This window comes from Elephas maximus, chromosome 4 (genome assembly GCF_024166365.1).
Source record: "Elephas maximus indicus isolate mEleMax1 chromosome 4, mEleMax1 primary haplotype, whole genome shotgun sequence".
In the NCBI taxonomy this organism is placed as follows: domain Eukaryota; kingdom Metazoa; phylum Chordata; class Mammalia; order Proboscidea; family Elephantidae; genus Elephas; species Elephas maximus.
This window is the reverse complement of record NC_064822.1, coordinates 96,746,685-96,774,588: the sequence shown is the minus strand read 5'-3', so window position 1 is coordinate 96,774,588 and position 27,904 is coordinate 96,746,685. Positions and strand designations below refer to the sequence as shown.

The following is a 27,904-nucleotide window of genomic DNA, read 5'->3' as shown; positions in this document are numbered from 1 at the left end:
ATCGGAAATGTCATAGCTAAAATTTTTTTCCCAGTCCATAGGTAATGTTTTTACTCTTCTGGTGAAATTTTTGGATGAGCATAGGTGTTTGATTTTTAGGAGCTCCCAGTTATCTAGCTTCTTTTCTGGTGTTTGTGCATTGTTAGTAACGTTCTGTATATTTATTGTTTATGCCATGTATTAGAGTTCCTAGTGTTGTGCGTATTTCTTTTTTAACGTGATCTTTATCGTTTTAGATTTTATATTTAGGTCTTTGATCCATTTTGAGTTAGTTTTTGTGCATGGTGTGAGGTATGGGTCTTGTTTCATTTTTTTGCGGTTGGATATCCAGTTATGCCAGCACCATTTGTTAAAGAGACTGTCTTTTCCTCATTTAACTGACTTTGGGCCTTTGTCAAATATCAACTGCTCATATGTGGATGGTTTTATGTCTGGATTCTCAGTTGTGTTCCATGTGCCTATGTATCTGTTGTTGTACCAGTGCAAGGCTGTTTTGACTATTGTGGCGGTATAATAGGTTCTAAAATCAGGTAATGTGAGGCCTCCCACTTTGTTTTTCTTTTTCAGTAATCTCTTACTTATCTGGGGCCTCTTTTCCTCCCATATGAAGTTGGTAATTTGTTTCTCCATCTCGTTAAAAATTGTCGTCGGAACTTGGGTCGGAATTGCATTGTATCTATAGATTGCTTTTGGTAGAACAGACGTTTTTACAATGCTGAGGCTTCTATCTGTGAGCAAGGTACGTTTTTCCACTTATGTAGGTCTCTTTTGGTTTTTTACAGTAGTGTCTCTTACTTTTCATTGTGTAGGTCTTTTATGTCTCTGGTTAGATTTATTCCTAAGTATTTTATCTTTGGGAGATGCTGTAAATGGTATTGATTTGGTGATTTCCTTTTTGGCATTCTTTTTTTGGTTTAGAGGAATCCAACTGATATTTGTATATTTATCTTGTATCTTGATACTCTGCTGAACTCTACTATTAGTTTCAGTACTTGAGGCTTCTTTAGGGTTTTTTTATGTATAAGATCATGTCATCTGCAAATAGAGATACTTTCACTTCTTCCTTACCAATCTGGATGCCCTTTATTTCTTTATCTAGCCTAATTGCTCTGGCTGGGACCTCCAGCACGATGTTGAATAAGAGTGGTGATAAAGGGCATCCTTGTCTGGTTGCCATTCCCAAGGGAAATGCTTTCCGTCTCTTTCCATTGAGGAAGATGTTGGCCGTTGGCTTTTTATGAATGCCCATTATTATGCTGAGGAGTTTTCCTTCTATTCCTATTTTGCTGAGAGTTTTTATCATCAATGGGTGTTGAACTTTGTCAAATGCGTTTTCTCCATCAATTGATAAGATCATGTGATTCTTGTCTTTTGTTTTATTTATGTGATGGATTACATTAATTTTTTTCCTAATATTGCACCATCCCTGCATACCTAGTATGAAACCCACTTGGTCAGGGTGAATTAATTTTTATATGTTGTTGAATTCTATTGGTTAGAATTTTGTTGAGGATCTTTGCATCTAATTTCATGAGGGATATAGGTCTGTAGCTTTCTTTATTTGTGGTGTTTTTATCTGGTTTTGGTATCAGGGATATGCTGGCTTCATAGAATGAGTCTGGGAGTATTCCATCCTTTTCTGTGCTCTGATATACCTTTAGTAGTAGCAGTGTTAACTTGTCAAAGAAAGTTTGGCAGAGCTGTCTAGTGAAGCCTTTAGGGCCAGGGCTTTTTTTTTGCTGGGGTTTTTAAAATTTCCTTTTCAATCTTTTCTTCTGTTATGGGTTTATTTAGTTGTTCTACCTGTGTTTGTGTTAGTGTTAGTTTGTGTTAGTTTAGGTATAGTGTGTTTGTAGAAATTCATCCATTTCTTCTAGGTTTTCAAATTTTTTAGAGTACAATTTTTTATAGTAATCTGATATGATCCTTTTAATTTCAGTTGGGTGTGTTGTGATCTCTCCTGTCTCATTTCTTATTTGGGTTATTTGCTTCCTCTCCTGTTTTTCTTTTGTCAATTTGGCCAGTAGTTTATTGATGATGTTAATTTTTTCAAAGAACCAGCTTTTGGTCTTGTTAACTCTTTCAGTTTTTCTGTTCCGTATTTCATTTAAATGTGGTCTGATTTTTACTATTTGCTTTTTTCTGGTGCCTCAGGGCTTCTTCTGTGGCTCTCTATTTTTTCATGTTGTAGGGATAATTCTTTGATTTCCACCCTTTCTTCTTTTTGTATGTGTGCATTTATTTTTATAAATTGACCACTAAGCACTGCTTTAGCTGTGTCCCAAAGGTTCTGATAGGAAGTGTTTTCATTCTCATTGGATTCTATGGATTTATTTATTCTGTCCTTAATTTCATGTATAACTCAGTCGTTTCTTAGCAGCGTATTGTTCACTTTCCAAGTGTTTGATTTCTTCTTCTTGCTTTTTTTTTTTTTTTTTATTAATTTCTACCTTTATGGCTTTATGGTGAGAGAAGATGCTTTGTAATATTTTGATGTTTTGGATTCTGTTAAGGCTTGCTTTGTGACCTAATATGTGGTCTATTCTAGAGTATGTTCCATGTGCATTGGAAAAGAATTTATACTTGGTTGCTGTTTGGTGTGGCGTTCTGTATACGTGTATGAGATCAAGTTGGTTGATTGTGGCATTTAGATTTTCTGTGTCTTTATTGAGCTTCTTTCTGGATGTTCTTTTCTTCACCGAAAGTGCTGTGTTGAAGTCTCCTACTATTATTGTGGAGCTGTCTATCCCACCTTTCAGTGCTGTTAAGAGTTTATGTATCTTGAAGCCCTGTCATTGGTGCATAAATATTTAATCCGGCTATATTCTCCTGGTATATTGTCCCTTTAATCATTGTATAGTGTCCTTTCTTTTGCTTTGTGATGGATTTAAAGTCTGTGTTTTCAGAAGTTAATATTGCCACTCCTGCTCTTTTTTGATTGTTGTTTGCTTGATATATTTTTTTCCATCCTTTGAGTTTTAGTTTGTTTATCTTTAAGTCTAAGGTGTGTGTCTTGTAGGGAGTGTATAGATGGATCATGTTTTTTTTTAATCTATTCTGCCACTCTGTCTCTTTATTGGTATATTTAGTCCATTTACATTCAGTGTGATGATAGATAGGCATGAGTTTGGTGCTGCCATTTTGATGTCTTTTTTTGTGTGTTGTTGACAGTTTCTTTTTTCCACTTAATTTTTTGTGCTTACTGGGTTCTCTTTATATATTATCTTTTCCTCTTTTTTGTTGTTGTTGATTTTGTTTTTGCTGAGTCTTTATGTTTTTCTTGTATTTTATTTTGATGTGTAGGATTGTTAGTCTCCTTTGTGGTTACCCTAATATTTACCCCTAGTTTTCTAAGTTTAAACCAAAGTTTTATTGCTTTATATAGCCTTAACTTTCTCTCCACATTAAAGGTTTATGACTGTATTTTTAGTTCCTCTTTATTTATGTGATGGATTACATTAATGGTTTTTCTGATATTAAACCAGCCTTGAATACCTGGTATAAATCCCACTTGATCAGGGTGAATTATTTTTTTGATGTGTTGTTGGATTCTATTGGCTAGAATTTTGTTGAGGATTTTTGCATCAATGTTCATGAGGGATATAGGTCTATAATTTTCTTTTTTTGTAATGTCTTTACCTGGTTTTGGTATCAGGGAGATGGTAGCTTCATAGAATGAGTTGGGTAGTATTCCGTCATTTTCTATGCTTTGGAATACCTTTAGTAGTAGTGGTGTTAACTCTTCTCTGAAAGTTTGGTAGAACTCTGCAGTGAAGCCGTCCGGGCCAGGGCTTTTTTTTGTTGGGAGTTTTTTGATTACCGTTTCAATCTCTTTTTTTGTTATGGGTCTATTTAGTTGTTCTACTTCTGAATGTGTTAGTTTAGGTAGGTAGTGTTTTTCCAGGAATTCATCCATTTCTTCTAGGTTTTCAAATTTGTTAGAGTACAATTTTTCATAATAATCTGAAATGATTCTTTTAATTTCATTTGGTTCTGTTGTGATGTGGTCCTTCTCATTTCTTATTCAGGTTATTTGTTTCCTTTCCTGTATTTCTTTAGTCAGTCTAGCCAATGGTTTATCAATTTTGTTAATTTTTTCAAAGAACCAGCTTTTGGCTTTGTTAATTCTTTCAATTGTTTTTCTGTTCTCTAATTCATTTAGTTCAGCTCTAATTTTTATTATTTGTTTTCTTCTGGTGCCTGATGGATTCTTTTGTTGCTCACTTTCTATTTGTTCAAGTTGTAGGGACAGTTCTCTGATTTTGGCTCTTCTTTTTGTATGTGTGCATTTATTGATATAAATTGGCCTCTGAGCACTGCTTTTGCTGTGTCCCAGAGGTTTTGATAGGAAGTATTTTCATTCTCGTTGCTTTCTATGAATTTCCTTATTCCCTCCTTAATGTCTCCTATAACCCAGTCTTTTTTCAGAAGGGTATTGTTCATTTTCCAAGTATTTGCTTTCTTTTCCCTAGTTTTTCTGTTATTGATTTGTAGCTTCATTGCCTTGTGGTCTGAGAAGATGCTTTGTAATATTTCGATGTTTTGGACTCTGCAAAGGTTTGTTTTATGACCTAATATGTGGTCTATTCTAGAGAATGTTCCATGTGCGCTAGAAAAAAAAGTATATTTTGCAGCAGTTGGGTGGAGAGTTCTGTATAAGTCAATGAGGTCAAGTTGGTTGATTGTTGTAATTAGATCTTCCGTGTCTCTGTTGAGCTTCTTACTGGATGTCCTGTCCTTCTCCGAAAGTGGTGTGTTGAAGTCTCCTACTATAATTGTGGAGGTATCTATCTCGCTTTTCAATTCTGTTAAAATTTGATTTATGTATCTTGCAGCCCTGTCATTGGGTGCATAAATATTTAATATGGTTATGTCTTCCTGATCAATTGTCCCTTTTATCATTATATAGTGTCCTTCTTTATCCTTTGTGGTGGATTTAAGTCTAAAGTCTATTTTTTCAGAAATTAATATTGCTACTCCTCTTCTTTTTTGCTTATTGTTTGCTTGATATACTTTTTTCCATCCTTTGAGTTTTAGTTTGTTTGTGTCTCTAAGTCTAAGGTGTGTCTCTTGTAGGCAGCATATAGATGGATCGTGTTTCTTTATCCAGTCTGTGACTCTCTGTCTCTTTATTGGTGCATTTAGTCCATTTACATTCAGGGTAATTATAGATAAATAAGTTTTTAGTGCTGTCATTTTGATGCCTTTTTATGTGTGTTGTTGACAATTTCATTTTTCCACATACTTTTTTGTGCCGAGGCGTTTTTCTTAGTAAATTGTGAGATCCTCATTTTCATAGTGCTTGACTTTATGTTAGTTGAGTCGTTACGTTTTTCTTGGTTTTTATCTTGAGTTATACAGTTGTTATACCTTTTTGTGGTTACCTTATTGTTTACCCCTATTTTTCTAAGTAAAAACCTAACTTGTATTGTTCTATATCGCCTTGTATCACTCTCCATATGGCAGTTCAATGCCTCCTGTATTTAGTCCCTCTTTTTGATTATTGTGATCTTTTACCTGTTGACTTCCATGATTCCCTGTTATGTGTATTTTTTTTTTTAATTAATCTTAATTTGTTTGTTTTTGTGATTTCCCTATTTGAGTTGATATCAGGACGTTCTGTTTTGTGACCTTGTGTTGTGCTGATATCTGATATTATTGGTTCTCTGACCAGACAATATCCTTTAGTATTTCTTGTAGCTTTGGTTTGGTTTTTGCAAATTCTCTAAACTTGTGTTTGTCTGTAAATATCTTAATTTCGCCTTCATATTTCAGAGAGAGTTTTGCTGGATATATGATCCTTGGTTGGCAGTTTTTCTCCTTCAGTGTTCTGTATATGTCGTCCCATTCCCTTCTTGCCTGCATGGTTTCTGCTGAGTAGTCAGAACATATTCTTACTGATTCTCCCTTGAAGGAAACCTTTCTTTTCTCCCTGGCTGCTTTTAAAATTTTCTGTTTATCTTTGGTTTTGGTGAGTTTGATGATAATATGTCTTGGTGTTTTTCTTTTTGTATTAATCTTAAATGGGGTTCGATGAGCATCTTGGATAGATATCCTTTCGTCTTTCATGATGTCAGGGAAGTTTTGTGTCAGGAGTTCTTCAACTACTTTCTCTGTGTTTTCTGTCCCCCCTCCCTGTTCTGGGACTCCAATCACCCGCAGGTTATCCTTCTTGATAGAGTCCCACATAATTCTTAGGGTTTCTTCATTTTTTTAAATTCTTTTATCTGATTTTTTTTCAGCTATGTTGGTGTTGATTCTCTGGTCCTCCAGATGTCCCAGTCTGCATTCTAATTGCTCGAGTCTGCTCCTCTGACTTCCTAGTGCATTGTCTAATTCTGTTATTTTATTGTTAATCTTTTGGATTTCTACATGTTGTCTCTCTATGGATTCTTGCAACTTATTAATTTTTCCAGTATGTTCTTGAATGATCTTTTTGAGTTCTTCAACAGTTTTATCAGTGTGTTCCTTGGCTTTTTCTGCAGTTATCCTAATTTCATTTGTGATATCATTAAGCATTCTGTAAATTAGTTTTTTATATTCTGTATCTGATAATTCCAAGATTGTATCTTCATTTGGGAAAGATTTTGATTCTTTTGTTTGGGGGGTTGGAGAAGCTGTCATGGTCTGCTTCTTTAAGTGGTTTGATATGGATTGTTGTCTCCGAGCCATCACTGGGAAACTAGTTTTTCCAGAAAATCCGCTTAAAAAAAAATGCAGTCAGATCCCTATCAGAGTTCTCCCTCTGGCTCAGGCTATTTAGATGTTAATGAAGCCGCCCGCGTCCAGTCCAAATCCCTGCAGGATGGTTCCCCGGCTCGGACGCTGCCTTTCTGCTCCAAGACCAGTCGCTGCCTCCCGGGGACTTCTCCTACCGGCTGCGTCCCACGCTGCCCGCGGAACCGGCTGGTCCCCCTCCCGGGGTTAGTTCAGGGGGGTGGAGCCGCTCTCTGTGCTTGTGCCGTACCTGACTGGTACGCTGGCTCCAGGCTCTGGAAACAATTGCTGCTTCCCCGTATTAGTTCGTTCTCCGTCTCTAAATCTGTGTTTGTTGTTCAGGGTTCGTAGATTGTTATGTATGTGATCGATTCACTTGTTTTTCCGTGTCTTTGTTGTAAGAGGGATCCGAGGTAGCGTCTGCCTAGTCCGCCATCTTGGCTCCGCCCCTAGTTCCTCTTTAGTGACTTAACGTAGTCATCTTTTACATAATGTCGTTGCTGTTCCCGTCTTTTTAGCGTTTTTTTAAATCTTGATTTATTTTTGTGATTTCCCTATCTGGGTTGATAATCTGGTTGCTCTGTCCTGTGTTGTAGTTGTGGGTTGATAGCTGATATTATTGGTTTTCTAACCAGAGAACTCCCTATAGTATTTCTTGTAGTTTTGTTAAGCTTTTTTACAACTTCTGTTTATCTGGAAATGTCTTAATTTCACCTTCGTATTTGAGAGACAGTTTTGCTGGGAATATGATTCTTGGGTGGCAGTTTTTTTCCTTCAGTGTTTTATATAAGTCATCCCATTGCCTTCTTGCCTGCATGGTTTCTGCTGAGTAGTCCGAGATTATTCTTACTGACTCCATTGTAGATGAGTTTTCGTTTATCTTGAGCTGCTCAACAAATTCTCTATCTTTGGTTTTGGCAAGTTTTGAGTATAATATATGTGGTGACTTTCTTTTGAGATCTACTTTACATGGAGTTTGATGAACATCTTAGGTAGATGTCTTCTTATCTTTCGTGATATCAGGGAAGTTTTCTGCGAACGAATCTTCAGCAGTTCTGTGTGTATTTTCTGTTATGTCTCCCTGCTCTAGCACGCCAGTCACTCGTAGGTTATTTCTCTTGATAGAGCCCCACATGATTCTTTGGGTGTCTTCATTTTTTTAAATTGTTTTATCTGATTTTTTTTCAAATATATTGGTACCAAGTGTTTTATCTTCAGTCTCACTAATTCTGCCTTCCCTTTCCTCAGTTCTGCTCCTCTGACTTTCTATTGTGCTAATTCTGAAATTTTATTGTTAATCTTCTGAATTTCTCATTGTTGTCTCTCTATGGATTTTTGCAGCCTATTAAATTTTTCTTTATGTTCTTGAATAGTCTTGATTTTCTCAGCTGCTTTATCTGGGTGTTCTTTGGCTTGTTCTCTGTTTTCCCTGACCTACTTCTGCTCTTGAAGAGTTCTGTATTTTTATCTTTTGTATCTTACATATGGTAATTCTGTGGATACCTCTTCATATGGAAGATTCCTTGATTCTTTTAACAGCTTGTTGAAGCGATCATGGTCTGCTTCTTTATGTGATTTGATATTGACTGTGTTTATATGTTACCATGTTAATTTATTTTATATTTGCTTACTGTGTCCTAGCTTTTTGCTTTGTTTTGTTTTGATATGCCAAATAGGCTGCTTTAGTGAGCTAGCTTGATTATTTGTGCCTTTGAAGCTTTAATGTCCTGTCACCAGATAGCTAGAACTGTTACCAGGTGTATGAGTTTAGGAGTTCATTCACTTTTCTTGTATGGATTCACCTCAGGTGTCCAGGTAGTGGGTCACCAAGTGCGTGTTGCAGGATCTGTCCTACAGTCTTGGGGGGGGGCAGGGGTGACTGGTGTAAGTACAGGTGTCTGGTTGCAGCAGGGGGTCATGCTCTGAACAAGGCAGGGGGCTGACAACCATCCCCTGAGTGTCTGTAAAGAAAGCGCATACCTGCTTTCTAGAGGGTACAAATTGGTGGGTTCTGCAGCCAGACCACGAGCACCCAATGCTTTTGGTTATAAGGAGTGGGAGGCACCAAGTATTCTTGGACCCCTGTCACGGTTAGCTAGGTGACATGGTTGGAGCCACCAGTCCTCAGGCGCTTGGTGTACGTAGGTGAGGACCCTGTATAATAGGCAAAGTGTTGTCAAACATCAAATACCTGCCTCACCACCACACAGCTGTAACAGTTGAAGTCATATTTCCGGTATATACATCGTTGCAGTCTGCCAACAAGGGCTTAAGCTCCTGAAATGGGCCCAGACAGGTACATGCAGGGGTGAAAGGTATTCAAGTCCACGGACTGTTTGTGCTTGGACAGGAGCCACTTCTGCCCTGAGCTCCCCAGTCTGGGGGAGCTGGCAGATTATCTTTTCCCCCAATTATTAATTTATTCCTTCTCCAAAGCCGGGAGAATGTCTCAGGGCATGCAGCAGGACCTATCTCAGGTTCAGGGAAATCGACAGCCACTGAAGCCGGCTTGGGGGCTGGAGGTGTGGTAAAATAGGCGCAAGCAGTTAGCTTTTGCTAAGAGTACTGTTCTCTGGTTCTGGAGGTGTGAATATACTCTGTGTCTCGCTCTCTCTCCCTGAGGAACTTGCAACCTGAATGCCGACAGTCACGCTGCGATTGGCATCAGGGGATCGTGCCTTGAGGGGCTCCAGTACCCGCTGAATCAGGTCCGGCAGCACCTCTCTACTTCTGAACCGTTTCTCCCTCCACCTGCCACTCACTCCTGTTTCTTAACTTTGCCTTTCATGTTCAGGGCTCCTACCTTGTCATACATATAATTGTTTAACTTGTTTTTTTGAGTCTTTGTGGTAAGAGGGATCACTGGAAGCATCTGACTTCTCCGCCATCTTGGCCCCACTGTCTATTTCATTTGTTTCTACTGTGATCTTTATTATTTCCTTTCTTCTGGTGGCTGTGGACTTCTTTTCCTGTTCTCTTTCTGTTCAGGTTATGCAGCTAATGTTTTGATTTTGTGCCTTTCTTTTTTGACGTGTGTATCTGTTGCTATAAGGTGATCTCTGAGAGCTGCCTTTGCTGTGTCCCAGAGCTTTTGGTATGATGTGTTTTCATTCTCATTTGATTCTAGCAATGTTTTGATTCCATCTCTGATTTCTTATATCACCCAGTGGTTTTTAAGCAGGGTATTATTCAGTTTACATGTAATTGATTTTTTTTTTTTCCTTGCTCTTCCTGTTGTTAATTTCTACTTTGATGGCATTGTGGTCAGTGAAGATATTTTCTCAGTGTTTGGAGTTTTGTCGAGGGTTGCCCTGTGGCCTAAGATGTGGTGTTTTCTGGGGAATGTTCCGTATGCATTGGAAAAGAATGTGTATTTTGCAGCTGTTGGGTGGAGGGTTCTATATATGTCTGTGAGGTCAAGTTGGAGGATTGTGCCCTTTAGCTCCCTTCTGTATCTTTTTTGAGTTTCTTTCTAGGTGTTCTGTCCTTTACTGAGAGTGATATGTTGAAGTCTCCTACTGTTACTGCGGAACTGTCAGTTTCTCTTTTCAGTACTATTAGGGTTTATGTATTTTGGAGCCCTGTCATTGGGTGCATAGGTGTTTATTAGGGTTAAGTCTTCATGATGGATCTTCTCTTTAACCATTATATCATGCCTTTTTTTTTTGTCTTTTTGGTGGATTCTGTTTTAAAGTCTATTTTATCTGAGATTAGTATTGCCACTCCTGTTCTTTTTTGGTAATTTGCTTGAGTTTTTTTTTTCATCCTTTGATTTTTAACAAATCTACGTCTTTGTTTCTAAGGTGTGTCTCTTGTAGACAGCATATTGATGAACCCTGTTTCTTTATCCATTCTGTCACTCTCTATCTCTTAATGGATGCCTTTAGGCCCTTTATTTTCAGTGAGATTATTGATAGGTGTAAGTTTATTGCTGTCATTTTGTAATGCATTCTTTTTTGGTTGTTGACATTTTATTTCTCTTACCCTCCTATGCTGAATTCTTTTTGTTTGTAGATTAGTTTTGTTTTTATCGAGACTTTATGTTTTTCTTCCTTATTTGGTGAGTAGGTTTGTTTACTTTCTTTGCGGTTACCATGAAATTTACCCTTATCTTCCTATGCTTGAACCAGCCCATTATTACTTGGCAGCGCCTTGCCTTCCTCTCCTTTAGAAATTTCTGTACCTACACCATTTATTCCCTCTTTTATTGTTTTGACTTTGTGGTCACTGACAGATTAACTTCTCTGGTTCCCTACTGTGATTGTTTTGGTTTTGTATAGTCCTTGAGAGTTCATTTCCTAGCTTGGTATCTGGCTGGTGCAATCTTGCATCCTAGATTTAGGCTGTGGTCTGATGTTATTTGTTCTCAGACTGAAGGACTCCCTTTAATAATTCCTGTAAGTTTGGTTTGGTTTTTGCAATTTCTGTTTATTTGGAAATGTCCTAATTTCACCATCATATTTGAATGAGAGTTTTTCAGGATAGATTATTCTTGGTTGGCAGTTTTTTTCTTTCAAGGTTCTGTATATGTCATCCCATTGCCTTCTTGCCTGAGTGGTTTTTGCCGAATAATCGTAGCTTAGTCTTATTGTTTCTCCTCTGTATGTGACTTTTTGTTTTTCTCGAGCTGCTCTCAGGATTTTTTCTTTGTTTTTGGTTTTAGGGAGTGTGACTATGATATCCTTTGGTGGTTTTCTTTTTGAGCCTATCGTATATGGAGTTTGTTGAGATTCTTGAATGGTCAGCGTTTCATCTTTCATAATATTAGGGAAGTTTTCTATCAGCAATTCTTCAGTGATCCTCTGTATTTTTCGTTTTCTCCCCCTGTTCTTGAGCTCCAGTCACTCAAAAATTTTTGTTTTTGATTGTATCCCATATAATTCTCAGGGTTTCTTCATTTTTCTTCATTCTTTTTAGTGATTTTTCTCAGACAGTTGTATCCAAGTGTTTGTCAGTTTCGCTGATCTTGTCTTCCATCATTTTAACCCTCTTCCTCAGTCCTTCTATGACACTGTCCATTTCTGAAATCTGTTGTTTATCTTTTGGATTTCTAATTGTTGGTTTTGTATGATTTCTATTTGTGTGTTTGTTTTGGCATTTTGTTCCTGTATTTTCCTGAATTCTTCCATTTTTTTGTCAGTATTTTCCATGAAATTGTCTATTTTTTCCTCATTTTTGTCTGCTTTTTGCTTCAGCTCTTGGATAACCCTGAATATTAGAGATTTGAATTCCCTGTCAGGTAGTTCTAGTGCCTTTTCTTCTACTGGAAAGTCATCTGGTGTTTTGTTTTGGCTGCCTAATGGAACCATCCTATCCTGTTTTTTTGTATATTTTGATGTTGTCTGCTGTCTTTGGTACATTCAGTAGTTATTTTCTTCATTTATTGGTCATAGATGTGTTTGTTTCATCCTGCTTTTTTTGTTTTATTTGGTTATGACTGAGCAGGCAGGCTGTGCGTTCTTTTTTGTTTGCTTGTCTATGGTCATGATACTTTTCACCTCTTTGTGCAGTTGGCAGGAGCAGTCACTCAGCTATGGTGCAAGGTCAGGTCCATCAGGTGCTCTGTCTCCTGCTGGGAATTCCATTAAGCTGTTTTCCCATACTCCTGGTCCTACTATCTCCAATGTGGCAGGACAAATGCAAGCAGCATGGATGCTGCATTTCCCAGCTGGCCAAGCCACCGGTGCCAGTCAGGAAGCATGGAGGTAGAGCAGTGAGGAGAGTATGTGGGGTGGGATAGCATGTATCGCCGTTTACCAGGTGCTCTGTCTCCTGATGGTAGCTCTGTGAAGCTGCTTTCCTGTGCTCCCTCTCCGCCGATCTCTGACAGGAGTCCAAGATGGCTAATCCATGCTGCGTTAGCTGATAGGGACTTCTGCACATATCTCTCCTCGCTCTCTGTTCTCTGTCCGTTTCTTATTCCATTTGGTGCTTGGCGGAGTTCTTTATCTCTTTGTTTGATACTTTGGGTTCCAGGATTGTTGTTTTTCTGTTAGTTTTTTGGATTTTTGGTGTGGAGGGACGGTGTGGTGCTTTTATCTATGGTGCCATGTTGGCCGATGTCTCTCCATAGGATTTTCTTGGCTGTAATCTTTATGGAAGCAGATCACCAGCTCTTTCTTCTGAAGCACTAGTTGGTGGGTTTGAACCAGCTACCTTTAGGTTAGTAGTCAAGGTCAAATGGTTTGCGCCACCCAGACATCTGACTTCGTTAGAGATTTTGTAAAAGTTAGAGAAAGAAAAGTCTGATACAGAAGCAATTCCTGAATCTTTGGATAATATCCAGTGCTTTGGTCTGGGCAGTTAGTTACTTTGTCTTCAGGAACTATCTGGCACAGCGAACTTTTAACCATTTTCTAGTAACTCTCACTTGATACAGTCTTACTGTGTTTTCACTTAGCTTATTTTAATAGTTCTCATATTTAAAAAAAATCTTATAAAATTTTGTTTGGAATCCCAATCAGTAAAGCAAAAGCAGAGCTCCTCTGTTTGAAAAGGGGTTGGGGGCTCTGAGTCATTTCTTCCTTATCATCCGTCCCTCCCCTTCTAGGCCCTGAAAGTGCTATATGCAGCTTGAAAAATTACAGCTCTGTTCTCTTTTATGTGGTTTTTTATGTTAGTCTTTAACAGTGATATAAGAGAATTGTTTTATGAAACACAATTACCGGTTTGGTAAGATCTTATCCTTGGCAACTTTCAGTTCTTCTTTGGTTTGGTACGTAGTAAATTAGAAGCAGTTTGGGGTTTGGAGTTGTGAGGGGATGGCTAAGACTGCCAAAAGCAAATATCCCAAGAAGTGAAAAGTGACCGCAAGACAGGAGACAAAAGAATCACCAGCTGTAATGACAAAACATTCCGTAACTGCCATTTCAAATAAGGGCAGATGGCCCTACACATCTTAATGGCTCCAGAGAGACTTGTTTTATGAGGTTCCAAATGGTGGTTTTGAATCAATAAGAAAACTCGGCATTGTTACTTATGTGAAGTATGAGCTTTAGAATGAAGCAGACCTGCATGTGTGATGTGGAATGTGAGCGTGGGAGTTTTCTTAAACATTTTCAGTCTTGTCCTCTTCATCATGTAAAAAAGAATTTGAAAATGAGTTAATGAATATAAAGATCCTGGTATCATCCTTGACACACATAGGAAAACGCTGTTAAAAAATTAATAGCTGTTATACGTAATACTACTTGTAACACATTTTAGAATCAAAAACTGAAAAGATTTGGTATTTAAAAATGTATACTTTAGTTAGCTGGAAAATCAATTTTATCTAAATACTTCATTCTTAGTTGTTCACTCATAACTGAATTCTTTGCTACATTTAATATTATAATTGAAATATAACTAACATACAGTAAAATGCACATATCTTATGTGTTCAGTGTGACTGCATTTAACTTAGAAGATTAATGTGGCATTATCTTTTATTTGCCTTGAACTGCTTGGTGGTAAATTGCTGAATGTAGTGGTAACTGTGGTAACTTACTAGAATTCTTTTGTACAAAGTCAACTTTATTTTAGAAAATGAATTGCATTTGTAGTCAGTGTTGCTCATTGGCAGTGTTTTTAGTTGTTATTGTGTGCCGTCGAGTCAATTCTGACTCATAGTAACCCTGCAGGACAGAGTAGAACTGTCTCATAGGGCTTTCTCGGCAGAAATCTTTTATAGGAGCAGATTCCCAGATCTTTTCTCCTGTGGAGCTGCTGGTGGGTTCAAACTACCAACTATGTATTGGCACGTGATAATGTTAACAAAGTTCCTGTTTAAGATTGTAAAGTTTCTCTTCGCAAGTTTCTTTTTTATTTATCTCATTTAGGGAGCCCAATATAATTCTGTTCTTTCTTATACGTTTATCAAAAACCAAAGATGTGAAGAAGTCATTTATGCCTTCTGGTTAGTTGACTTGAGCCTTGGTGGTGCAGAGTTTATAAAGCATTTGGCTGCTAACTGAAAGGTTGGTGAGTATAAACCACCAGCGGCTCCAGGGGAGAAAGATGTGGCAGTCTGCTTCTGTAAAGACTTACAGTCTTGGAAACCCTATTTGGTCGCTGTGAGTTGGAATCAACTCAATGGCAGTGGGTTTTATTTTTATTTTTTTTGGCTTGATTAGTTTACATATTACTATTACGTGTTCATAAATTTGTCAGTTCAACCACGCATTTGTGTTTGAAATCTGTGTACTAAAGTAATTTTTGGTTAGCATGAAGCCAAGTCTATTAAACTCATCGTGGCCTAGTTGACTCTGACTCTTAGTGATTCTATAGGATAGAGTAGGGCTGCCCAACAGGGTTTACAAGGCTCTAATCTTTACAGGGATCCCTGGTGGTACAGTGATTATGCATTGGGCTTGCTAAGCAAAAGCTTGGCAGTTGGAATCCACCAGCTGCTCCTTGAAAACTCTATGGGGCAGTTTTACTCTGTCCTGTAGGTCGCTATGAGTCAGAATCAATTTGATGGCAAGCGGTTTTTTTTTTTTTTTTTTTAAATCTGTACAGAAGTAGATGGCCACATCTTTGTCCTGGAGAGACGCTGGTGGTTGTGAACTGGCAACCTTTTTGGTTAGCAGTTGAGCACATAGTCACTGCTCCACCAGGGCTCCCTAGCATGAAGCAGAATGGGATATATAGGCTGAGAGGCACGGAATTCACTGAAATCACAACTGTTTCCTTATCAGGTGATCTAGAAGGCAAACTTGACTTAAATTCCTTAGGATTGTTAGGAGATAGAGGACCCTGAGGTGATTGCTTACTGTCTTTGGAAAGAGAAGCTGGGAGCTCACTCGTGTTTAGCTGAGAAATACTGAGGGTAGAGGAGCAGTTGTCCTTCCTAAATTAGGGCTCTTCTGTGCATCAACAGAAAGCCCCTCCCTGTTCTTTTTCTCCCTTCTTTGCGTTTAGGTAAGCCTTTGTTGTTGTTGTATGTTTCTTTACAATTTGGTTTATCACCAGTCCTGTTTTTTCCTTTTAAATTATTTTGGAATGTACTATTATGATCCATGAACCCAAGTTGGTCACTTAGTAGCTAGTGATATAATTTAACTAATTAGAGCTAAATCTATCCTAGCAAACTTATGAATATATATTTCATTCAGAATGCTGTTTTCATTCTAAGAAATATAGTATTCTGCCATAAATTTCATACATATCCCTTAATCCAGATTTGGGAGAACTATAAGAAGTCCGAATTTAATCTTCTGCTAGCAGATAGAAGATAATAACCATGTGTTGCTTTGTTACTATTCTAACTGAAAAATGAATGAATATATAGCATAGTCAAAAGGAAATACACTGAGATAACAGTGATTGGTGTTAATAAGCTCAATTTATTTAATCTTCGTAAGTATATGGAGGTAGCAATGTTTAAAAATCATTCTTTAAATTAGAATAAAAATCCCTGATTATAGGCACATTGAATTTAGCAGAAAAATAAAAACAGTATGAAGAACATGTCCAAGTAAATTGTTATGTCATTGTATATTACTAGGGAGTATATTTAACCCTTTCAAAATTAAACATAGATGTTTTTATCATTTAGAAGGTATATACCAAAACCAAACCCAAACCCATTGCAGTCGAGCGGATTCCGACTCATAGTGACCCTAGAGGACAGAATAGAACCACCCTATAGGGTTTCCAAGTTGCACCTGGTGGGTTTGAACTGCTGACCTTTTGGTTAGCAGCTGAGCTCTTAATCACTGCACCACCAGGGCTCCAGAAGATATATACTATAGTGATATGTATATTTCTGAACTTATTTGTCTTAAACAGATTATTTGTATATGAATTATTAATAAAATGTGCTTGTACTAGGCTAATTCAATTAGAGTGCTTTCCCTGTCTATGTGAAAGGAGTCCTTGTTATTACGTAACAGGTAAGTGCTCAGCTGCTAATAGAGAGGTTAGTGGTTTGAACCCACCTAGCAGCTCTGTGGGAGAAAGACCTGACAATCTGCTTCTCCAAAGATTGCAGCCTAGAAAATGCTGTGGGGCAGTTCTACTCTCATGGGGTCACTGTGAATCAAAATTGATTTGCTGGCACCTAAGACAACAACAATAACATCTATGTGTAGCATACACCATCAATTAGTACTTATGAAATTCCATCTAATTTTTTTTTATTTATTCTTTAAATGAAAGTTTACAAATCAACTCAGTCTCTCATACAAAATGTCACACACACCTTGCTATGTGCTCTTAGTTGCTCTCCCCCTAATGAGACATATTCCTCCTCTTCACCCTGTATTCCCCGTGTCTGTTCAACCAGCTCCTTCCCCCTCTGCCTTCTCATCTTGCCTTCAGACAGGAGCTGCCCACATAGGCTCATGTGTCTAGTTGAGCCAAGAAGCTTACTCCTTACCAGTATCATTTTCTATCTTATAGTCCAGTTTAATCCCTGTCTGAAGAGTTGGCTTCAGGAATGGTTCCAGTCTTGGACTAGCAAAGGGTCTGGGGACCATGCCCTCCAGGGTCCCTCTAGTCTCAGTACGACCATTAAGTCCGGTCTTTTTATGAGAATTTAAGATCTGCATCCCACTGTTCTCCTGTTCCATCAGGGATTCTCTGTTGTGATCCCTGTCAGGGCAGTGATTGGTGATAGCTGGGCACCATCTAGTTCTTCTGGTCTCAGGCTGATGTAACCCAGACCCAGTGCCCTCGAGTCGATTCAGACTCATAGCTCTGGTTTATGTGACCCTTTCTGTTTCTTGGGCTCATCTTTACCGTATGTCTTTAGTGTTCTTCATTCTCCTTTGCTCCAGGTGGGTTGAGACCAATTGATGCATATTCAATCTAATATTACTAACATTAGCCTAAGAAACATATATAAACCACCCCTTCTCCCCCCCCCCCAAAAAAAGAAGCTATTTAGTTGATTCCAACTCATAGCAACCTCATGTATGTCAGAGTAGAACTGTGCTTCACTGGGTTTTCAGTGACTGAATTTCAGAAGTAGATTGTCAGGCCTTTCTTCTGAGGCAACACTGGGTGGACTCAAGCCACCAACCTTTTGGTTAGCAGTGAGTGCATTAACTGTTTGTACTACCCAGGAACTCTTGAGAAACCTAATCAAGAATGGAAAAATTCTAAAGATACTATATCTGCTGCAAAAATATTATATACATAAGACCAGATAACAAACTTTAACAATGTTTCTGCTTTTAGGGCATCATCATGCTCCCAGGCACTTAGCTTTAAACCTTAAAGTCAGTTTTTACTCCTTCCCTCTGCTTCAGCTCCCCCAAATTCACTCAGATGTCTAGGTGATTTTGTTCACATATTCTCTCATCTAACCCATCTAACTCAGTGCCCTACTTCAGGCCTTTACCATTTTTCCCTCAACTGTTGTCATAATTTCTTGACAGTTCTCCACACTTCCGGTGTGTTCCTGATGCCCTTGCATTGTCATTAGTGATGATTCTAAACTGGATTTAGTTTTTAAACTTTTTATTATAGAACATTTCAAACATATGCAAAAGTAGAGAGAATAGGGTAAAAAATCCCCATATGTATTGAACTTGTGATAGATAGCTCCCTATTACTTCAGAATGAAATCCAGGCTCCAGGCCATTTAACGTACCAATCAGCACCCTCTGTAGCTTGGCTCCAACTTGCCTTTCCAATTTTGTTTCTTTTTATCATCTCAACATTCCAGTTGTACTAGATTACTTACTACTTAAGAGTTTTCTGAAAATGCTGTGGAATTTCCTACATCTTGACAATGTGACTTTGCTTATAGTGTGCCCTGTGCCTTTATTTTCAACTCCATGTGTTGGAATTCTGCACATTACTCAGAGCTCATTTTAAGTAACAGCTCTTCAGAAAGCCTTCCCTGACACATTTCTTTTCCATTCTAACTCTTCCATTTCTTGTAGCATTTCCTCCCTCTCTCATATTTACTGAACAAATATTTTTTGAGAGGATAGTATATTCTAGGCCATTTTTGGATTCCTCCTGTCTGTTTGTTCTACTCAACTGAGGCTCTTTGATGGTAGGAACCATGCTTGCTTCATGTTTTAGATGTCCCCCTCTCCTTGTAAGTAGCAACGTGCTTTGGATATTGCAGTAGCTTTGAATGGACTACTGATAAACAATTGACTCCCAATAATTTTTCAGTAGGTTATTACATAAAAAATTGTGCATATGAATATTAGAAAGTTTTTAAAATTAAAAAAAAAATTCTATTAAAAAAAATAAAGAAAGCATTTCCTTTGAGAATGGGAACCAGACAAGGATGCCCTTTATCACTGCTCTTACTCAACATTGTGCTAGAGGTCCTAGCCAGAGCAATTAGGCTAGACAAAGAAATAAAGGGCATCCAGATTGGCAAGGAAGAAGTAAAATTATCTCTATTTGCAGACGACATGATCTTATACACAGAAAACCCTAAGGAATCCTCCAGAAAACTACTGAAACTAATAGAAGAGTTCAGCAGAGTTGCAGGGTACAAAATAAACATACAAAAATCACCTGGATTCCTCTACATCAGCAAAAAGAACATTGAAGAGGAAATCACCAAATCAATACCATTCACAGTAGCCCCCAAGAAGAAAAAATACTTAGGAATAAATCTTACCAAGGATGTAAAAGACCTATACAAAGAAAACTACAAAGTACTAGTGCAAGAAACTAAAAGGGACCTACATAAGTGGAAAAACATACCTTGCTCATGGATAGGAAGACTTTATGTGTATTCTACCAAAAGCCATCTATACATACAATGCACTTCCGATCCAAATTCCAATGACATTTTTTAATGTGATGGAGAAACAAATCACCAACTTCATGTGGAAGGGAAAGAAGCCTCGGATAAGTAAAGCATTACTGAAAAAGAAGAAGAAAGTGGGAGGCCTCACTCTTCCTGATTTCAGAACCTATTATACAGCCACAGTAGTCAAAACAGCCTGGTACTGGTACAACAACAGACACATAAGACCAGTGGAACAGAATTGAGAACCCAGGTATAAATCCATCCACATATGAGCAACTGATATTTGACAAAGGCCCAGTGTCAGTTAATTGGGGAAAAGATAGTCTTTTTAACAAATGGTTCTGGCATAACTGGATATCCATTTGCAAAAAAATGAAACAGGACCCATACCTCACACCATGCACAAAAACTAACTCCAAATGGATCAAAGACCTAAACATAAAGACTAAAACGATAAAGATCATGGAAGAAAAAATAGGGACAACGTTAGGAGCCCTAATACAAGGCATAAACAGAATACAAAACATTACTAAAAATGATGAAGAAAAACCAGATAACTGGGAGCTCCTAAAAATCAAACACCTATGCTCATCTAAAGACTTCACCAAAAGAGTAAAAAGACCACCTACAGACTGGGAACAAATTTTCAGCTATGACATCTCCGACCAGCGCCTGATCTCTAAAATCTACATGATTCTGTCAAAACTCAACCACAAAAAGACAAACAACTCAATCAAAAAGTGGGCAAAGGATATGAACACGCACTTCACTAAAGAAGATATTCAGGCAGCTAACAGATACATGAGAAAATGCTCTTGATCATTAGTCATTAGAGAAATGCAAATTAAAACTACGATGAGATTCCATCTCACTCCAACAAGGCTGGCATTAATCTAAAAAACACAAAATAATAAATGTTGGAGAGGCTGCGGAGAGATCAGAACTCTTATACACTGCTGGTGGGAATGTAAAATGGTACAACCACTTTGGAAATCTATCTGGTGTTTTCTTAAACAGTTAGAAATAGAACTACCATACAACCCAGAAATCCCACTCCTCGGAATATACCCTAGAGAAATAAGAGCCTTTACACAAACAGATATATGCACACCCATGTTTATTGCAGCTCTGTTTACAATAGCAAAAAGCTGGAAGCAACCAAGGTGTCCATCAATAGATGAATGGTTAAATAAATTATGGTATATCCGCACAATGGAATACTACACGTCGATAAAGAACAGTGACAAATCTGTGAAACATTTCATAACATGGAGGAACCTGGAAGGCATTATGCTGAGTAAAATTAGTCAGATGCAAAAGGACAAATATTATATAAGACCACTATTATAAGATCTTGAGAAATAGTATAAACTGAGAAGAACACATTCTTTTGTGGTTACGAGAAGGGGGAAGGAGGGAGGGTGGGACAGGGTTATTTACTGATTAATTAGCAGATAAGAACAACTTCAGGTGAAGGAAAGGACAATACTCAATACATGGAAGGTCAGCTCAAATGGACTGGACCAAAAGCAAAGAAGTTTCTGGGATAAACTGAATGCTTCGAAGGTCAGCGGAGCAAGGGCGGGGGTTTGGGGACTATGGCTTAAGGGGACTTCTAAGTCAATTGGCAAAATAAATTCTGTTACGAAAACGTTCTGCATCCCACTTTGAAGTGTGGCGTCTGGGGTCTTAAATGCTAACAAGCGGCCATCTAAGATGCATCAATTGGTCTCAACCCACCTGGATCAAAGGAGAATGAAGAACACCAAGGTCACACGATAACTATGAGCCCAAGAGACAGAAAGGGCCACATGAACTAGAGACTTACATCATCCTGAGACCAGAAAAACTAGATGGTGCCCGGCCACAACCGATGACTGCCCTGACAGGGAGCACAACAGAGAACCCCTGAGGGAGCAGGAGATCAGTGGGATGCAGACCCCAAATTCTCATGCAAAGACCATACTTAATGGTCTGACTGAGACTAGAGGAATCCCGGCAGTCATGGTCCCCAAACCTTCTGTTGGCCCAGGACAGGAACCATTCCCGAAGACAACTCATCAGACATGGAAGGGACTGGAGCTACTTGTATCAGGTGGACACTTGAGACTGTGTTGGCATCTCCTGTCTGGAGGGGAGATGGGAGGGTAGAGAGGGTTAGAAACTGGCAAAATCGTCACAAAAGGAGAGAGACCGGAAGGAGGGAGTGGGCTGACTCATTAGGGGGAGAGTAAATGGGAATGTGTAGTAAGGTGTATATAAGCTTATATGTGACAGACTGACTTGATTTGTAAACTTTCACTTAAAGCAGAATAAAAATTATTTTTTAAAAAAGTAAAATATATTGTTAAACGTTTGGAAACTATAGATAAGCATGAAGAACATTAACATTATCTTAGAAACCTAGAAATAATGACGGCCTAAAAGTTTTTGAACACTTTGCATTAATTTACTCTGTTTCTTTTGGTTAACTCCTTTCTCATTCTTCTCTCTCTTTCACACACCAGAAACCACTGTCCTTTCATAGTGGGTTTTTGGAAAACAGATTATATTATCGATTACTTTACAACAAATTGTCCCCAAACATTTATTTTCTTACAGTTTTTGTGGGTCAGGAATTTGGGAGCAGCGTAGCTGGACAATTACGACTAGTGGTCTCTCATGAGTTAGGATTTCAGCTAAGGTTGCAGTCATCTGAAGGCTTGATGTGGCTGCAGCATCTTCTTCCAAGATGACTCACTCACACAGGCAGTGTTGGCAGACGGCCTCAGTTCTTTGCATGTGTGCTTCTCCATAGGGCTGCTTGGATATCCTCATGACATAGCAGCTTGCTTCCCCTAGAGTGAATGATCCAAGAGCAAACAAGGTGGAAGTCACAGTGTCTTTTTTGCCTAGCTTGGGGAGTTCTGTTCCATCATTTCTGCAGTATCCTACTGGTTGCACAAGTCAGCCCTCTTCAGTATAAGGGGAGACTACACAAGGGCATGAATGTCAAGAGATGTGGGACTCACTGGGGATCCATCTTGGAGGCTAGTTGCCACTTAATTAATTTAGTTAGAAATAGAAGCAGTAGTTGTCTAACTCTACTCAGGAATTGGGAAACAGACGTGGAATGGAGAAGCCAAACAGCTTTTAGTTTTTCCCAAATTGGGACTTCATAGTATAGCATTGCCATTTTGTTTGAAAATGACAAGTATGTGCACCAGGTGTACTAAGCAAGGTGCAAGGTGGGCAAACCCCACCTTTATCACTAAACTCTGTGGTAAGGATCACCACAAATCCCCTTCCCACCTACCAGTGGATCATGGCTTCATGTTCCTACATCTCTGTGATCCTCATCACCAGCCACTTACGTAGCATTTCTCATCTTCGACCCAGAGTTAGGTCAGGCTTCATCTCTAGCCACCCTGAGCCAGGTCAAAACATCACTGGCCATCGAGGCTAGGTCATCACGTATCAGCTATAGACCCGGGATTCTACACAACTCCCTGACCTTCAGACTAGCCAGTCCCCTCATCTCTCTGGCCCTCCTCCTCTAGCCCCCTGAGGCTAGATCACATGCTAGAAGGACTCTCCTTCATCCACAACCCATGCAGCCTTTCCCTGATCACCAGCCACCCATAAAAAAAATCCCATAGCTGGGTCTTTTCAAGTTAGGACTCTGTTCTGCCAGCCCTTGCTGGCTTATGGCACCCTGTGGGTTCATTAATTCTCTGTAATGGCCCTCAAAATTCACAGAGACTATTACTTATACTTACAGCTACCCATTTGTTATAACCAGCAAGGATACAAAGAAAGAGATGCATCAAGCAAGGTCTGGGAGAGGTCCTAGCATGAGGCTTCCAGGGACATGCCACACCCTCTTCCATGCTTTCCAATCCAGGAAGCCTCGAAAGAAAGCTCCAAGGTCCAGGGTCCCTTGTAATAGTCACTGGGCCCCAATGCATATGCATGCATCAATGAACATGCATGAGGCAACTAACCTTTCTGAGGTTAGTTGCCAGGTGGTGAGTTGGAGAATCCACTTAACTTTAAGAACACATTTTTAAGTGTTGCCTGGCTGTTTTAGAAGAACAAAGACATCTTGATTACTGGGGAATTCCAAGGGCTACTTTCAGAAACCAGACACAGCGTACGTAAAGATGATTCCTAAATCAAATTTTAGTAATACCTTCACGTATTAGCCTTTAGATTTTTCATATACTCAGTTGTCTGAATAGTCTCAAAGAATAATAAATAATAACTATTATATATAAGTATTAATATATAATAATTTTTTTAAATTATATATTAATACTTACATATAGGACAATGTGTTACGGTATTTTCATGCCATATGTTTTTAAAACCTCACAATTACTATTTTGTAAATGAGAATGAGATTTTAAGTAAGCGTTTGAGTAGGATTAGAATCCAGGCAGTCTTATTCCGTTATACCATTTTGCCGTTGTATCTCAATCTTTTGGTATCCTTGAAACATGGAGGATGTAAGCATACTACTAATTTTTTGAAAATTAATAAAATCACACCTACAGTAATTAAAAAACAGTATTTAAAACAATTATTTATAATTAAACAGCATTTAAAAATAATAATATTATTTATAATTCACATCCTTGAAAAGGGATGTTGTTATTAGGTTTTCTATGGGGCTCAAGAGCTTGAGCTATAGATAAAAAAACTAAAACTCGTTGCTGTCCAGTCGATTCCGATTCATAGCAACCCTGTAGGACAGAGTAGAACTGCCCCATAGAGGCTCCAAGGAGCGCCTGGTGAATTTGAACTGCCGACCTTTTGGTTAGCAGCAGTAGCACTTAACCATTACTCCTCCAGGGTTTCCTGAGCTATAGATAAGGTTCCCCAGATAGTATGTTTCTTTTCCTGCTCTTAATCTCTACTACTTCCTAAGCTAATTTAAAATTATAGTTGCTGGAAATAATAGCAATTTTGGTGGCCTACTCAGGTGAGTCTGGATATTCAGGTTGAACATGACCCAGAAATTATGGATAATTTCTTTCTGAAAGCTAGTTCTTGTACTCTCAGGCTATGTGGATGAGCAAATGCATTGCTAGTCAACTCCCTAGTTACTCTTTGTGAGAAAGTCAACCTCTTATGCACCATAGTTTGGCCTTTTTTTTTTTTAATTAAGACCTAATACAATAAATTTAACCCGAAAGTTAAATTTATTGTATTAGGTCTTAAGTCAATATATTCTTGCTATTAAAGATTCCTAACATATTGCTCAGGTATGGATACCATGACCAAGCCTCTAGAAAACAGAAATGATCATTTCAGATATTATAATTGTCACGAAGAAATGTAAGCACTTTTTCCTGCAATAACCAGTTTATATTGAGGTGGAAAATTCGATATGTGCAATAGTGTTTTCTTTGTATAGAATGTTAAACAGGCATTATTACAACTTTTATCACATTGAATCAAAATTGGGAGATGTACATTTGATTGGAGCTCTATACTGAGAAATAAAGCACCATGTAGATTAGACAATCAGTTGCAACTTCTTATTATAGCTTAATACCTACACAAATAGCTGGTGTTCCGTCAGTATTCTTTCCAACCAACCCTTTTCCAGTTAACCTTTAGTTCACAGTTTTTGGCATAGTTTTACTATACTGGAAGTAATTTTTTTATAACATGGGATTTCAATGATAAACCAAATAAAAAATCATTGATCTCCCTCATACAGGTAGGTTCTCTATCATTATAAAACAAGAGCTGATTTTTCTTTTATGATGATGCCCACCTGTAAAGCAATAATAGCATGCACATGTGATAGTGTTTACCCTTCTACATTATAACTTATAAATATTATACAGTGCCCGACAACATCATATATTAAAAGAATTTTGTGCCTTCTGCGTTCTCTTCAAACATATGCCATTAACGGGAATTTTTTTGCAAGCTTCGCTTTATAATATTTTTGCTAATGTGAGTACAACTATGAATGATGCCTTTGTAGTTTTAGACTTCCGTTTTTATGGCAGAATTGATCAATTTTACTTGGAAGAGCATATTTTGCCCTTGTTTTATAAAAACTTGGTTTACCAAAGAGGCATTATATTTTGAGAATTATTCAAAAGCTTTGATGCTTCATGTCACTATTTGATAAAGGATTATACCAGATAACACTCTGGTTACCAGACGCAGCAGGATGCTGATATGTTAAAAATCATTTTCAGATATTTATCAGTACACTTCCCACACACACTTTTCTTTTCCAGGTACTTGTGCACAGACATCACACTTGCACATTTACTTATCCCGGTTCATACCAGTTGACACTCTGTTTTTCATTGAAATCTTGTTCAGTGTTTACTCTTATGTTGTTATTCGGATTTGTGTCATGTCTGGAATTATATTTATTTTACTTTCATGAATTAAAACAACTTTTATGAGTTTGAATTTTAAACTATGCAGTAATAATGGAATTTCTGTGGAAAATCATAATTAATTTTACCTTTTAAATTTATGAATTGCACTAGGATACCTGTGGACCATTTGGTAAACTTACAGGTCCACTGATGGTCGACAGATCATGCTTTAAGAACATTGCAGTAAGCCGTTCTAGGAGCAATTATTAAAAGAGCCACAGATTTGACTCATACAAGAAATTTGAGTCTAGCTGGAAAAAGCTAAAAGAGGTAAAAGGAGCGATACTACTACTTGGTGATGACTCTGAAAACCAGCATCTTTCCCACACCAGGCCAAGTAAAAGAAAAGCAGGGCATAAAGAGAGACAACACGAAGTGAGCTGTGTGTAACAGGAATAACTGACAGCAGACAACAGAGGTGAACAGCTCTGTGAAAACATTAAGTGAAAGGGCAAATCAAATATTATTTACTTCAGTAACCTCAAGAAGAGAACAGCTTGTCCTACACTGAAGACGTAGTAATCTGATTGTGATTTGTTGTAGTCTAGTCATGAGCTAAGTGAGTACCATCATTTCTGTGTAATATATAAAGATACAGTAGACCCCAGAGCTAGGTGTGTCAAAGAAGCCATCCTGCAGTGTGGGTACCAGATTTTCTCTAATGAAGAATGGCATATCAATACCAGAAATACAATAGGTATCAGTAAATGTATGCATTATCTATTAATGTATAACAAAATTTCCTCAAAACTTAGCTGCTTAAAAAACAGACATTTATTATCTCAGTTTCTGAGGTGTGGCTTAGCTGAGTACTCTGATTCAGGGTCTCATAAGGCTACAGATAACGTCTTGTCCAGGGTTGCAGTCATCTCAAGGCCCCGTTGGGGAAGGAATTAATACTAGGCTTACTAAGGTGGCTTTGCACAGGCCTCAGATACTTGCAGGCTGCTGGACTGAGGGCCTCAGGTACTCACAGGCTGCTGGACTGAGGGCGTCAGGTAGTTGAAGGCTGTTGGACTGAGGGCCTCAGGTACTCATAGGCTGCTGGACTGAGGGCCTCAGGTACTTGAAGGCTGTTGGACTGAGGGCCTCAGATACTTGTTGGCTATTAACTAAAGGCCTCCCTTTGTTCTTTACCATGTGGGCCTCCCTGTAGGACAGCTGAGAACAAGACAAGAGAGGGCAAGCAATATGGAAGCTAGAGTCTTTTTTTGTAACTTAATTTTAGAAGTGACATCCAATCAGTTTTGCTGTGTTCTGTTCACTGGAAGCACCTCACTAGGTCCAGCCCGCTCAAGGAGGATAGATTACACAAGAGTACGAATATCAGGAGTCAGGGATTATTGGGGGCTATCTTAGAAAGCTGCCTTCCACAATAAATATTTTCATGAATGAATGCAGTGACAGAGAGAAACTTAAGAAAAATATCTGTACTAGTAAGTCCTCCATGAATGTAGATTGCAATATAGGAAAGTGAAACTTCAAAGAGAAAATCTCTGGATAAGACTTGTTTTATTTAAAAATAGGTAAGTTTTGATGAGTAGGTACACTATTAGTTTACCTGTATCACAAAAGAAAGGTGTGGCAAATGCGAGTGCTGTTTTCTGCAGACTAAGTCAGATAGCATCTGTTCATACCTGTCATTGTTGTATATAGATAAGTTAGAGCATTCAGATTTGGTGTATTTCAGTTGTTGGTTCTCAGCTCTGACTGCACATTAGAATCACCTAAGCAGTTTAAAAATCAAACCATAAAAGGATACCAGAGCCCTTCCCAGGCTAAATAAATTAAAGTTGCTAAAGGTGGTGGGGTCCAGACAGGGGTATTTTTTCAAAAGCTCCTTAGATGATTCCAATGTGTAGCCAGGGTTAGGAACCACTGATTTAAGTGGCTCTTAGTGAAAAGATCAGAATATGTCCCTTTCTCTGCTTTAGTGCAAATTGAAAAGGCAAATAATATTATAAGCAAACTTTAATTCAGCAACTATTTATTCAGCGCCCACTATGTGTATAGCACTTAGCTGACACTTGGTGGAAGAGAGGGGATAAGAAAAGAAGTGTGAGTAGTTTAACTGTGGAGAAAAGCT

At 38.3% G+C, this 27,904-nt stretch overlaps 1 protein-coding gene across 10 annotated transcripts in view; it reads left to right on the top strand.

The window, feature by feature from the left end:
• Positions 1–27,904, top strand: part of YAF2 (YY1 associated factor 2) — a 126,545-nt gene that overhangs the window by 72,388 nt on the left and 26,253 nt on the right. The gene's annotated exons all lie outside the window — the stretch shown is intronic.